Source organism: Triticum urartu, chromosome 7A, assembly GCF_056163025.1.
Source record: "Triticum urartu cultivar PI428250 chromosome 7A, HENAU_Tu73, whole genome shotgun sequence".
NCBI lineage: Eukaryota > Viridiplantae > Streptophyta > Magnoliopsida > Poales > Poaceae > Triticum > Triticum urartu.
In genome coordinates, this window is record NC_141879.1 from 527,317,575 (window position 1) to 527,327,992 (window position 10,418).

The following is a 10,418-nucleotide window of genomic DNA, read 5'->3' on the forward strand; positions in this document are numbered from 1 at the left end:
GGGCGTCGCGGAGTCGACGGGGACGGCGCGACAGGGGCGGCAACGGCGCGGGACGGGGCGGCGGCAGAGAGAAGTGGGAGATGAGAAACTTAAATTTTTCGAAGTGTTTTCTTATATAGGGGACACCTTAAGTACCGGTTGGAGCCACCAACCGGTACTAAAGGTCTGCTTTGGCCAGGCGAAGCGGCGGGAACTGCACCCCCTTTAGTACCGGGTCGTGGCACCAACCGGTACTAAAGCCCCCCTTTAGTACCGTTGGAGCCACAACCCGGTACTAAAGGGTGTGCACTGCCAGGCGAGGGGCGCAGAAGTTTAGTCCCACCTCGCTAGCCGAGGGTCACTCGCACCTGCTTATAAGCCACGCCGTCGCTGCTGTCTCGAGCTCCTCTCTTAAGCAGGCCTTCTGGGCCTACCTCTCCTGCGATGCCCTGTTGGGCCTACTGGGCTAGCGGGCCTACATCCTGGCCCAACTAGAATTTGGGTTTCTAGTCGTATGCAGGCCGCTGTGGCCCAGTAGGTGGGCTTTTTTTCTTATTTTTTTGCTTTATTTATTTTTGAGTTGTTTTTTGCTGTATTTAGAGTTTCTTTGTGAATATTTTTTGCTTTAGGTACAAAAAATTACAAACTTTCTGTTAGTACCGGTAGTTTACAAATTTGAATAGTTTGAATTTTGAATTATTTGAAATTTGTGTGAATCACTAGTTTGTGAATAACTTAACTTTGAAAATAGATTTTTCAGTGATTCTTTTTTCTTATGTTTAATATTAGTGTGTTTTATCATTATATTCAATTTGGTAATGCTTAGGTTATTTAAAAAATGAAATGCCTTTCTAACGGATGAGTTTTTGTCCGAAACCCTGATACTTCGAAAGAGATTGTCCATTTTGTACATGAAGTGCATCCAGTTTTTGCCGTAACCCTCTCTACTTTTTTGCACATGCTATGTGGGTGAAATTATGATACCATGGCAACTTTCAACCTTTTCTGAGTTCATTGGAAATGCTTTTCAATTTTAGGGTCATTTAGCTGGAAAAAATCAGTAAATGCATGAAAGAATTTGCTTGCACATAAAATTTATTCTCGTTTCAAATGCCAAAACACATAACTAGCTACCCTAACTATTATAGAGATTCCCTCCTGGGTGTGAAACATAGAAGAAAGTGATGATAGTGAAGCCAATCACATCCCAGATCTTTGGGTGTGAAACTTTTTCTTCGCGTGTGTCCCTTTGCGCCGTAGCCATGGAAAATCTTCATCATTTAACTGGATGCTCGGGTCAATATTCACTGTGAATGGAGCAATTTCATCAAACTTTTCATAATCTCCTGACATGTCTGTCTTGTCATCCACTCCCACGATGTTTCTCTTCCCAGAAAGAACTATGTGCCGCTTTGGCTCATCGTACAATGCATTTGCTTCCTTATCTTTTCTTTTTCTCGGCTTGGTAGACATGTCCTCTACATAGAAAACCTGTGCCACATCATTGGCTAGGACGAATGGTTCGTCTGCATACGCAAGATTGTTGAGATCCACTGTTGTCATTCCGTACTGCGGGTCTTCCGTTACCCCGCCTCGTGTCATATTGACCCATTTGCACCGAAACAAAGGGACCTTCAAACCACGTCGATAGTCAAGTTCCCATATGTCCTGTATATAACCATAATATGTTTCCTTTCCTGTCTTGGTTTCTGCATCAAAGCGGACACCACTGTTTTGGTTGGTGCTCTTCTTATCTTGGGCGATCGTGTAAAATGTATTACCATTTATCTCGTACCCTTTGAAAGTCATTATATTCGAAGATGGTAACTGGGACAGCAAGTACAGGTCATCTTCAATAGAGGCGTCATGCATGGTACGTGTCTGCAACCAGCTGGCGAAACTCCTGGTTTGTTCACGTGTAATCCAGTCATCAGACTGCTCCGGGTGTTTGGAGCGTAGCAAATTCTCGTGTTCATCCATATACGGAGCCACCAAGGCGGAATTCTGTAGAACTGTGTAGTGTGCTTCAGTGAGAGAATGTCCGTCCATACATATTATTTGTTCCCCTCCTAGCGTGCCTTTTCCATCCAGTCTGCCCTTATGCCGCGATTCAGGAACACCAATCGGCTTAAGGTCAGGAATAAAGTCAATACAAAACTAAATGACCTCCTCATTTTCATGGCCCTTAGAGATGCTTCCTTCTGGCCTAGCACGGTTATGAACTTATTTCTTTAAGACTCCCATGAACCTCTCAAAGGGGAACATATTGTGTAGAAATACAGGACCCAAAACGTTAATCTCTTCACATAGGTGAACTAGGACGTGCGTCATGATGTTGAAGAAGGATGGTGGGAACACCAACTCGAAACTGACAAGGCACTGCACCAAATCATTCTCTAACCTTGGTATGATTTCTGGATCAATTACCTTCTGAGAGATTGCATTGAGGAATGCACATAGCTTCACAATGGCTAATCGAACGTTTTCCGGTAGAAGCCCCCTCAATGCAACCGGAAGCAGTTGCGTCATAATCACATGGCAGTCATGAGACTTTAGGTTCTGGAACTTTTTCTCTGCCATGTTTATTATTCCCTTTATATTCGATGAGAAGCCATATGGTACCTTAATACTAAGCAAGCATTCAAAGAAGATTTCCTTCTCTTCTTTGGTAAGAGCATAGCTTGCATGACCCTGATGTATGCCGTCTTATCCGTGCATACGTTGCTGGTCCTCCCGTGCCTCAGGTGTATCTTTTGTCTTCCCATACACGCCCAAGAAGCCAAGCAGGGTCACACAAAGATTCTTCGTCACGTGCATCACGTCGATTGTGGAGTGGACCTCTAGGTCTTTCCAATAGGGCAGGTCCCAAAATATAGATTTCTTCTTCCACATGGGTGCGTGTCTGTCAGCGTCATTCGGAACAGGTTGTCCACCAGGACCCTTTCCAAAGACCACGTTCAAATCCTTGACCATATCATGTACATCAGCACCAGTACGGTGGCGAGGCTTCGTCCGGTGATCCGCCTCACCTTTGAAATTCTTGCCTTTCTTTCTTACGGGATGCCTGCTCGGAAGAAATCGACGATGTCCCAGGTACACATTCTTCTTACAATTAGCCAAATATATACTATCAGTATTGTCCAAACAGTGTGTGCATGCGCGGTATCCTTTGTTTGTCTATCCTGAAAGGTTACTGGGAGCAGGCCAATCATTGATGGTCACGAACAGCAACGCCTTTAGGTCAAATTCTTCCCCCATGTGCTCATCGCACGCACGTACACCTGTTCCATTCCACAGTTGTAAGAGTTCTTCCACTAATGGCCTTAGGTACACATCAATGTCGTTGCCGGGTTGCTTAGGGCCTTGGATGAGCACTGGCATCATAATGAACTTCCTCTTCATGCACAACCAAGGAGGAAGGTTATACAAACATAGAGTCACAGGCCAGGTGCTATGGTTGCTGCTCTGCTCCCCAAAAGGATTAATGCCATCTGCACTTAGACCAAACCATACGTTCCTTGCGTCATCTGCAAACTCCTTCCCGTACTTTCTTTCGATTTTTCTCCACTGCGACCCGTCAGCGGGTACTCTCAACTTTCCGTCTTTCTTACGGTCTTCTCTGTGCCATCGCATCGCCTTGGCATGCTCTTTGTTTTGGAACAAACATTTCAACCGTGGTATTATAGGAGCATACCACATCACCTTGGCAGGAATCTTCTTCCTGGGGCGCTCGCCCTCGACATCACCAGGGTCATCGCGGCTGATCTTATAGAGCAATGCACCGCATATTGGGCAAGCGTTCAAATCCTCGTATTCACCGCGGTAGAGGATGCAATCATTAGGGCATGCATGTATCTTCTGCACCTCTAACCCTAGAGGGCAGACAGCCTTCTTTGCTTCGTACGTACTCTCGGGCAATTCGTTGTCCTTTGGAAGCATATTGTTTACCATTACCAGCAACTTTCCAAATCCCTTGTCAGATACACCATTCTCTGCCTTCCATTGTAGCAATTCCAGTGTGGTGCCCAGCTTTTTCTTGTCACCTACGCAATTCGGGTACAACAATTTTTTGTGATCCTCTAACATGCACTGCAACTTCTTCTTCTCCAAATCACTTGCGCAGTTTCTCTTTTCATCGGCAATGGGCCGACCTAGATCATCAACGGGCTCATCCGATGCCTCTTCTTCAGCTTCTTCCCGCATTGCCGACTCAGCATCTTCCTGCATTACTGGCTCAGCTTCTTCCCTCATTGTTGTATCATCGTATTCAGGGAACCCATGGCCAGGATAGCTGTCGTCGTCCTCTTCTTCTTCATTGTCTTCCATCGTAACCCCTCTTTCTCCATGCTTGGTCCAAACATTATAGTGGGGCATGAAACCGGACTCAAACAGGTGGACATGAATGGTTCTTGACGTAGAGTAATTGTGACCATTCCTACAACCAGCACATGGACAAGGCATAAAACCATCTGCCCGCTTGTTTGCCTCAGCCGCAAGCAGAAAAGTACGCACGCCATTAATGAACTCGGGAGAGCATCGATCATCGTACATCCATTGCCGGCTCATCTTCAATACACAGCACCGAAAACACCAAATTAATACAATACATAAAGTTCATACATAAAGATCATACAACACTTAAATGCAGCAAACAAATAACTCTCTAGCTAAAGAATTTAAATGCAACAACAAATGTGATCAAGATCGCAACTAAGGTAACAATTGATCCAACAGCATAATGATACCAAGCCTCACTATGAATGGCATATTTTCTAATCTTTCTAATCTTCAAGCGCATTTTCTCCATCTTAATCTTGTGATCATCGACGACATCGGCAACATGCAAATCCAATTCCATCTTCTCCCCCTCAATTTTTCCTTCAAATCCTCGTTTTCTCTTTCAAATAAATTTAACCTCTCGACAATAGGGTCGGTTGGAATTTCTGGTTCAACTACCTCCTACATACAAATATCTATGTCAACTTGATGGGCATAATTTGTCATAAACACGAAATGCAATGAATAGTTTTAAAAGAGAATATACCACATCTGAATCATAACCCGGACGAGGGCCGACGGGGACGGATATCAAAACCATGGCACTATGTATAACAAACACCGTATGGGTAAGATAATTATACGAGTAACTATATATCCAAATCACACAAACATCAATTTTTTATATAAAACTTCATGAACAAGAGGCTCACCACAAGGTGGTGCCGGCGACGGGATGTTGCGAGTGATCGACGGTGGTTACGACGGAGATTTAGAAGGTACTAAGTAAACCACACCTACATATGCAAACTAAGTGTTATTTTTGACCTCAAATTGCATATAAATCAAATACTAGCACATATATATAATTCCTCCCAAATTACTGAACTCAAAAATCAATCACTATATAAAGCATTTCACGAGCTAATCTAGCAATGAGAGATGAAAGGACAAAGTTGCTAACCTTTGTGATCATTTGAATGGATGGGGGCCTTCAAATCTTGACAAATTTTGGGCAAAATGTGTGATGAGCTTGAGAGGAAGAGGGAAAAGAACAGAGAGGAGAGGGGAAAGGGGAAAGGGGAAGAACAGAGAGAGCTCGAGTGGACGAAGGGTCTATGTAGGACGACCTTTAGTACCGGTTCATGATACGACCTGGTACTAAAGGTGCTGGAGGGGCCCCGGACTGACAACATGCTGCCACCACTCACTTTAGTACCGGTTCGTGGCACGAACCGGTGTTAAAGGTTCGCCACGAACCGGTACTAATGAGAGCGGCCGGCTAGCCGTTGGAACCGGCACTAATGCACACATTAGTGTCGGCTCAAATTCAAACCGACACTAATGTGCTTCACATTCGACCCTTTTTCTACTAGTGCCATCATATTGGCATTATTTATCTCTCACGCGTGCATGCGCAACGATCGATGTACCTCTATGTATGTGTGTATATAGCAAGGTCTTTCATAGTTTTCCACACAAACTGATCAATCGATATATCCAGTGAGGTCAGACCCTCTTTCCCACGTCCACATCGATCAATCTATACCTCTCTATATAGGATTAACATATATAGCTAATACACCCACATTAATTATGTATCCAACGTCCCCCTCTCATCATCCATGCCTTCCGCTTCATCTCTTAGACGCGTGCACAATGGTGAAGACAAGGGGCAGTAAGGGCTTGCCCCCTCCCCCTAACATCACTATATATCAAGGCTAATATGAATGTGATCATTAGACAATTGCTGCTAAAAATGGTTTAAGTTCATGAATTGACCCTCCTCGTAAAGGATTAGCAATACTTGGCCCCCTAGCTCATTTATTTTTCATGGCTCCGCCACTGCGTGCATCAACGCACGTGTTCGCCCTCTCTCTCTAAATATCGATCTCGCACTTGTGCATTCCTTCATAGTCTCCCTCCACTCGGCCCCTCGCACCATCTTCTAGCCCCCCACCGGATTTTGCCACATGTACAATCTAGCAGACTCCATGGTTGAACTTAAGCATAATGCACAAACCTCAAAACAACAGCGGTTCTCTTTTGTTCTAGAATCTTCCGTGTCATAACTGCCCAAACATTTTTCTAGTTGAATTGCCATTATTTGTTTTTACTTTATGCTTTACAACGCACAATTCCATGAATCATAAAATAGATTAAGGACTTCTTTGATTCAAAGGATTCTCAAAGGAATTTTGGAGGATTCTAATCATTATGAATTTTTCCTATCTTGGTTGTTTGATTCGTAGGATTGTAAACCATAGGAATTTTTCCATATGATTCATTTGCACTAGATTTCATAGGGAACATCCCATCCACTCAAACCTCTTTGAAAGAATTCTGCGTTTTTTCTATGCACAATCAAACACTCGTACAATCCTGTAGGATTCAAGACGACATTCCACTATAATCCCATGTTTTTCCTATTCCCGCGTTCTTAGCTTTTTTATAAAAACTAATTGATTTTGAATGATATGAACTATAAGAATTAAACGAAGGGCTACATCAGGCATATATGACTCAGAGCTTACATGCTATTGTGTGGTATTTATTCATAATTTGGTTGCAAAATCTGATGCGGGCAATGCACGTGTACCTTACTAGTACTTCGAGTATGTGCAAAACACGTAAATTAGAATACCAATGGCATGCTACACAGCGTCTCTCTTACAGTTCATGAAGCCACGTGGCACATGTGTAGGCGTTGTCGCGACCTCCTTGCATGGATTGATCACAGTGACGTGCTGCTAGTTCCAGAAGAATGTACTCGTCCTCCCTGAGCCATACTAGCGGTACATGCACGAAGCGAAGATGTGCACGCACGCCATGCACGCACTCATTCCTCGCACGCACACGCGGGTACACGGGCGGACGCAATTTTGCGCCAAGATCCACCCCATGTGATAATTTGACGCGTGTAAAGTCGTTCACTTCATTAATAGTCAATTAATATAGCGCATGCAAATTGAGTGGACGTGAGGGCAGAAGAAAGACATTATTACTCCACTGCGCATGTGAGTAGTTAAATCATGGGTTGCTAGTAGTACTTCCATTGGTCTCCTTTGTATTTTGTGCCAATTTTTGACAGTAACATAATATTTATGCATTTGAGCACTGTAGTAGTACTTTAAATTTATGTTCCGCTAAACTCATCGGGAGCCGTTTCGGGCCTCAAAACCAAAACCATCAATTAATATTTACCTTGTTCCCATCACATTTGAAAGCCTGCTCACACCTACTAGTAGTACATACCAAACCTGAACGTGTTCCCACTATGCAGGTATTAGTACTAGTGCTAGTACTTAGGTTATAAAAAGGGGAACTACCTAACCGAAAATCACTCTACCTTTCCTCCTCATAAGTGCTTCTTCTTCATCCGTCGTTGCCATGGCCGGTGAGCGGAGCTCTAGGTCGAGAACTACTCGTAACAAGGGAGCGGCAACCAAGGCTGCGGAAAACAAGAGGGCTCGCCGCCACGCAGAGACCTCGAAAGATCTCTCACGGGCAGGCGATGGCTCCCGGGAGCGCCCTAGCCGCGGAGGCGGACATGCCAAGCTGGCGGAGCTGGAGTCGTTATCCCTCGACGGCATGCCCGATCAGCTCAATAAGCAGAAGGAATTCATCCAAGGCTTGATGGAGTTGCTGAAGGAGAGCCTCGACGACATGCCCGCTGAGTTCACTCAGCAGGGGGAGTTGACCGCCGGCTTGGTGATGCTGCTGAAGAAGAGCATTGCCTCGGAGAAGAAGGCGACCGGCGAAATCCTGCGACTTCGGGAGGACAATGCGAAGCTCTGCCATGAGATCGATCTGTTGAAGGAGAAGAACGCCGGCTGGAGGAAGCTGCATGAGAATAGTAGTTCCTCGATGAAGATGCTGCAAACCCTCGCCATGGAACAGAAGGAAGAGTTGGCGAAGCTCCGCATCGAGCACCCGGCTGCCGTCAAGGTACGTAATATGGCTGTGGAACAGATGATGAAGGCTCGCGCCGAGAAATGCCGCATCATGGACACAATGATGAAGATGGCAGAGGAGACGCGCAAGGAGATGGAGGTCGTGGAGGCGATCAAGAAGCAATTACGACTCCGCGGCGAATTAGATCATTTGGGGTGATAATCTTCCTTCTTCTTTTGCTCCTGTGTTTCATCTTTTGCTTCGGGTGCTTCACCGCACGTGTCACGTTCTCTGCGAGGCATGAATAGAACAATGTTTTTTTGAGAGAATGAATAGAACAATGCTAACAATGAGATGACTAGAAAATTATATCATTTTTATCGCCATATGGCACTGGGCTGCCGTGTTTCGTGCTCCTCCGTCGCAGTACTACTCCAGTGGAAAACTTGAGTATACCGCATGGTTCCTTGCTCCTCCTCGATCAGGTCGTCGGCACATTTATACGAGTAGTCAAATCACAAGGCCCCGCCTTCCAGCAGTAATGAGCTGTCAAATCACAAAGGCCCTCGCCTCTCGTGAAACCGACCAAGCTAGACTGCCCCGCCCTCTAGACTTTTAAAAAATGTATACTTTTGTACAACAGTAGTATCGATGGATTGCGCCCTGGAGCAAAACTTGAAATTAAAAAAAAAGATGGTACATATAGAGAGCGCTCGTCGCCAAATTATGCATATAGTACTATTAAAAAGGCTAGTCACAATAATGGTGTCCAGCACAACCCACCCCTCAAATAAAACTAAGAGGGTGCTTGGATACGTTTTAGTCCCATGACTAAAAGTAGTGGGACTAAAACATGCTAGCCTCACCCATGCTTGGATCCAAATACTAAAAAGGCTAAAATCAAGTTAATGAGCATTTATTATCCTCCAAACCCTCCAATCCAGAACTCGCCTGTGTTAAAGGAGAGGAGTTAAATGAGTAGAGAGAGGACTAATCCACATTTTAGTAGGGGTACCCCTGACTAAAAATTTTTAGTCTCAAGGCTAGTTTTAGCCCTCTTTAGTCAGGGGTGCTTGGAACTTTAGCCTCTTAAAATAAGTCCCTTGGATCCAAGCACCCTCTAAGCATCCTGGAATTCTTTTACAAAACTAAGCACCCTGAAATTCTTTGACAACTAAACTGCTGGCTATATGATGTTGGCCATATAGATTGTACGTATATAATGTGAAGAAACAAGTGGTAGTACTATACCAACTAAAAGATGAAATGTAAGAAATACTAGTATGTATGTACTGAAGAGTTAAAGTGACGAGAAGAAACATAACATAGTTCTGCTGGGGGCTCAACACAATAGACCCCTCAAATTAAATTTAGCACACCTGAAATTAAACTTTGCAACTATTCCGGTAGACACTGCATTAGAACCACCATGAGCAATGACACTGCCACCTTACTCGGAGTCCTCGTCCACGTCCTCGACTTCGTCCTTGTCCCTGTTCCTCATGGCCGATACTTCTTTGCTTGAACCGCACACTTGGCTGTTGCTCTTCATCCAACCCTTGTAGATATTGAAGCAAAGGTAGCCATACATTGTAGCGTAGTGGATGTGGTCTATATCTAGTACATTTCGCTGCCATGCATGACGATGAAACGTGTAATGAGGTTTCTCCAGTTTACCGTACGAAGGATGAACCATGGCTCCTGCCAGGGTCAGCATTGAAGGCTGACGAGAGGACACCAGCCGATTCTTCTGGAGGTCAAAGGTGTTGCCTACAATGAGGCCTATCCGATGTAGGACTTCTTTGTCGTTACCAAAGTCTACAGTAACGAATTTGACTAGGTTGCTCTTGAGGAAGTCCTTAAAATCCTGGCACTCAACGTCGGCATGGCATATGTGGTAGACCAAGCATAAGTCATGCACGCAAACCTGGATCATGGCGGGCTTCTTCCTCTCTCCGTCCTTTAGATCCTTCTCTCGTCCCAGGACTGTGGTGTACTCAACATCTAGCCCAGCGACCCACTCATCATCTGAGTCTTCAAACATGCGA